The sequence below is a fragment of the Aplysia californica genome, unplaced genomic scaffold (genome assembly GCF_000002075.1).
Source record: "Aplysia californica isolate F4 #8 unplaced genomic scaffold, AplCal3.0 scaffold00587, whole genome shotgun sequence".
Classification (NCBI taxonomy): Eukaryota; Metazoa; Mollusca; class Gastropoda; order Aplysiida; family Aplysiidae; genus Aplysia; species Aplysia californica.
The window spans coordinates 418,233-423,593 of record NW_004797857.1 but is presented as its reverse complement, the minus strand read 5'-3'; the positions used below and the strand labels follow the sequence as shown (position 1 = coordinate 423,593).

The window sequence follows — 5,361 nt, the reverse complement described above, 5'->3', positions numbered from 1 at the left end:
ATTCTACCCAATTCAGAACATACTTGACCTAATGCATAAATAGGGGGAAAGGGGGGGGGGAGGGTCTCACTCTACATGGAGTCACATTTGGGTCGCCTTACTGTCATGCCCAAAAGACATTTTTAAGAACGGGGGATCAATATTTACTTTCATCTAATTATTCAACGGATTCAGATATAAAAAAAACATTTGTGCTTGCAAGAAGTAGTCAATATCATGCATCAGAGTGCATGTGCGTATGTGTGTGAGTTTGCGTGAGGTAATATGAGCAAAAAGCCAGTCCCTGGGTCATTTCAGTAAAAAAACCAAAAAAAAAAAAACAACCTGAGAAACCAAGCAGCAACCACAAAAACTTTATTCCACTCAGCTTATTTAAATACTTGGCAGTTCTTATGTATAACAATTACAGTCAAACCTGCCTTAGCAGTCACCTCATGATAGAGGTCACGTGTCTGTACCAACGGTCACTATTCCCCCAAGACCCTGATGTTTTTCTTATATTTCTAACCTGTCCATAGCAGACCCTGTCTAGCGAAGCTACAGTCAGTCATTTTTGCGACACTTCGACCTCAAATCTTGCTCCTGACAGTCACTTGCAACAAAAGTTTTCCCCAAACATGAGCTGTGTACGTTCAATCAATGCACAGAAGCTCTTATTAATATTGTAGACAGCCATTTTGATGGAAATAAAATGGAAAGATAAAATAAGGATATCAGACTTTATACCATGTGTTGACTTTTTCAAGTCTAGCATGTGAGCATATTTCTCAGACCCAATCTACAGCTGCCGACTGTCTGTAATGGTAAATTTTCTCAGTCATTCTGGGTGACTGCTAAGTACACGCTTGAATGTACTTTCAACTAGCCAGTATACTGTATGTAAAGCTTTCACTAATGCCACTACATCACTGTGACAAAAAATAAATTAGACTGGGGGAAAGAGCGGGAGGGGGGGGGGGGGGGGAGACACCAGCTGCTTTGGTGGCATCCCCCCCCCCCCGAAAAAAAAGCTTTTATTTTCTTAGAGGTCAACAGGTATACTTTGGAACCTATGGGCCCTTTCAGAGCCACGCAAGAATATTTATTTGGCAATGCTTTTGAATATAATTAACAGTCCCTTAAAAATGAGTCTATACATTATTCTTTTCAAAAACAAAAACAAATTTCCCATCTTAAATAAAAGCTTTCACGGCAAAAATAAAGAATAATACCCCTAGTACTGACAAAAAGCATGAAGTTATAACTGTAATGAATAGAAAAGTAAGGGGGATACAAAAGTGGGAGTACAGTGATGGGGATTATTTTTACCTTTTTGCAGAAGTTCATGATCTTCCAAGACATATTGAGCATGGGTATCAGGAAAATTGAAATTTACACACTCCATCCCTCCTCTACACCCTATCCAACCCAGCTCTACAACACAGATGACATTGTTGCTGCTTCAGACTAAAAAGCAATAAATACTCCCATGAATATGAAACTTGGACACAAAATGCAGGGAGAAAAAGAATCCGGGGGAAGTCAAAGATTCTTCATTTCTTTCCGCTTTTGATAGAGTCCTAGTTAACATTCCCAGAACATCACTGAGTATGTGGATGTCCCGGAAGTAAGCAGCATAACAATATGGTGGTCAGCCTTCTAGCCTCCCTCCACCTCAAGCAAACGCTGCACCGACAAGCACTATGATGAACACAACAAAGAGGCTGCTCCGTTGAGGTAGGCCGTGATTCTCGGTGGTGATGATAGGTGCAGCCGTGGTCACCTCCTCTGTTCCTTCCACAGATCCTAAGAACTGCGAGTTGTCTGTTTCTTTCAGATCTATGAAGATCAAAAATGAAAACTTTTACAAATCTTTGCTGGCAAATAAAGCTGATTTGTGCAAGAAAACAATACATAAAATGAGATGTCATGTATAATGTCGCCATCCACGAAGTAGCCCAGGGTTAAAAAAAAACAAAAAGGAGAAATAATTCAATACACATTTTCAAGCACATCAAAATTAGCTATACATAAGTTTTCAAAATGATAGAAGGATTGATTTTTGAGTTTTCAACTGTTTCATATTTAAGCATTGAAATACACAGTTCTTTATGAGCGAAGCTAGCCTCATAGATGAGCTGTAAAGAACCCGAGGGACCTGACCAAGGTCTTGCAAAGGCATTTTGGATTCTAATGGAATACAATCTTCAATACCATAAAAAGAGTTTTAGTCATGAGTAACAAGAAGCACAACAATGGCCATTTTGTGCAGGGGAAAAGCCATACAGATAACTAAAAAAGCAGAGGGAAGGGAAGAAAAAAAGAACCGTTTTGTTTTTTCTTTACTAAGCATTTCACGACATTTGCAACTTAATTAAGCCATATAAGTGCCAAAGAATAGAAGTGTTACAAGAGAGTGACAAATACAGAAAAGAACCAGGAGAAAAAAGGACTATAGATGTTTGATAGGAAAGAAGGAGCTAACCACATCAGAGCACCCGCCAACCACACACACGTGTGTTTTGATGCTGTGTGACTTACCATTAAAATTACTTCCCATGTCATAGCATGGGGTCATGTTGTCCGGGGTAGTGAAGTGCAGGACCGCCGGGGTGCTCTTCAGCTTGGAGGCTTGAGATATGATCTGAGCAGTGTAGTGCTTCGATTTTTCCAGGTATGTCATGCATGCCCTTGAGTCATTCTGAAAAGAAGAAGTTACTGTTAAGTTTAGAATCAAACCCCATTCAAAGAAAAGGAGCTTATGTTTATAGGAGTCATTCTGAAAAGAAGAAGTTGTTATTTATATTACGATCACACCCTATTGAAAGAAAAAATGCTCATTTTTCATCTGTTAAGACATGTTGATACAATTAATCATTGTGCAAAAGCAGGAGAGTCTATGTTCAATAGCTGAGGAAATATTGGACAATAAGCTGCGCCACCAATTTTTTTTTTTATTGCACTATAATTATGCAATCAAAATCTAATACAAAAATATTCTAATACTGAAGCAACAAGAAGGAAAATGGAATCTAAAAAAAAATTATGAACAAAATAAATTACTTTCAAAAGTTTAAACAGAAAAGCATTTCAGGCCCCCAAAAATTGGCAAATCAAAGAAGCATTTCAGTGATTAGTAACTTATTTTGTCAGCACGCTTCACATATAAACAGGTGAGTACAGAGGAAGAGTAAGAAAAACGAACAGCAGTACTACCGTCGTAAGGGAAAACGACGAATGGTCCTGCGCAGGTAGCGAGGCAAATTTTTCACGAGAGGCAAAAACAGTTTTCACTTTATAACTCTTCTATTTTTCACTCTTTTAAGCTGTAATTCACCAGATATCTGATTTAGATGTTCATAAAGCAGTTTCTAAAGTTTGAATGGTTTAGATTAAAGAGTAGCAAAGTTATTTGACATTCGTCGTTCTCCCTTACACTGCGCACCCGCAGGTGAGCCTTGCGATGTACGCGAAAACGACGAATGGTACGGTTCGTCGTTCTCCCTTACACTCGTGAACGTTTATGGGCGTAGGCGATGGTCAGTTATGACGCACCATTGACAGTAATGACTGTGTACTGGTAACTACAAATAAAAATAAGACGTATACAAACCAGCTATTATACGTATAAAGTTAGGTTTTTGTTATATCCCAACTGTAACTCGGTAAACGTCCTTCGTTTCCCTTCCTCGCTTGATTAAATACTACACAGTCAGTGTACAAATCAGATGTGCACACATTTGCACCAACTTGATATAAAACTGTCTCATTCGGAACCAAAGTTTTGTTTCTAAAATATCTCTTTACTGTATTCTCTTCAGAAGCGAGTTTTACTTTTTATTTTCGCTAATTGCAAATTTTTCCCTGAACGTCCAAAGGGATCAACAATGTTACAATGTCAATAATACGATCAGATCATTGCAAAGGCAAACTTTCACATAAGAAATGTAACAATCTGACAAAACTGTATCTCAAACGCTTTTAGGAGAGGTAATGCAACGCTTTATGTTTAATAAAGAATTCAGTTGATCGGATCGGAAAACAGACCTACCACAAAGTAGAGATCGACAAGGACAGTTTGAATCTACAAGACATTATTATACTCCATCGTAACGTCCGTCAAGTCATAAAAAATCGTAAAGCAAGACTAAGTGTCGCCACAATACGTCCACTTTTTAAGTTGGACAAAGAAATTTACTCTCATAACGCAGTGTCATTAATTGCTTGGTAATTCTATAATGATGTCGACCAGTGACACGTGCTAGACAAATTGCGGCACTATAACCATCGTTGGGATTTGGGATGTCAAATGACTGGACAGCAAACTAACATGACGTTAGTCTGTGAACATCTGGCGGACACTAATATGCAGTGCTAATAAATTTCTCCCTAAATACTTTATTGACCATCCCATCCCCACCCATTTCCCCCTGTTCCCATCCGTTTCCCCCTCTCTCCCGCCTGCTCATGTCAATTCACACCATCAGCATAGGCCTAATACGTGAAGACAGACAGAAAGACACACTAAGAGATACATTCTTATAAACCATCGACGGTACTCCGGGGGAGGGGGTGGTGGTGTGTTTTGTTTGCTAAAAAGGCGTAGCATGTTTGAACTGACGCAACAGTGACCAATTGTCATTCGTCGCCCATGCCGAATTTGCCCAACGGCAGAGACCAGGGGACAACGCCGAACGAGCAGTGATCCTTGACCGATCGACCATTCGTCGTTCTCCCTTACACTGAGCTCTGGCTCGGAGCGCGCCAGTGTACGGGAAAACGACGAACTCTCAATTACGCAACAACAGATTAACTTATGACAAAAATTTTTACACCATCAGATGCAGAATTATATACTCTATGAAATATGTGAAAATACCAAAATCGAAAAATTTTGACCATTCGTCGTTTTCCCTTACGACGGCAGAGTAACTAATTGATAGTGGATACTACAGAAGTACTATCCCCCACCACCCCAATCACAATTTAACAAACTCACCCCAGGAACCTGGATCTTGAAAGGCGCCGTGTTGTATACAATGGTGGACGATAGCAGCGAAGACGCAGAAGCTGTTCCGCCACCAGGGGGCGCTCGGCTCGGTCCCCATAGTACAGAGAACTGGTTGACCCTACGGCCGTCCGTGACCTGCGGCTGCTGCCAGCTGAGTACTGCCTGGCACATGCAGCGTGACTTGAGCTTGAACCTGACTGTCAGGTTGTCTGGTGGGGTGGGGGGAGGGGCTGCAGGAGAAACACATACACACACACACATTAAAACTGGCTGACTATGGAGTTATAATTAACAATTTCACTTACGTAGCCCATTTCCATGAAGAAAGTGCTCAGTGTACTTTACAATGATACAAAGAACACGAGCACGCC

The 5,361-nt window shown here is 40.4% G+C and overlaps 1 protein-coding gene across 3 annotated transcripts in view; it reads left to right on the top strand.

The window, feature by feature from the left end:
* The window catches only part of LOC101854747 (probable 4-coumarate--CoA ligase 5), a gene marked incomplete in the record, with an annotated part of 23,002 nt that overhangs the window by 8,971 nt on the left and 8,670 nt on the right, over positions 1-5,361 (top strand).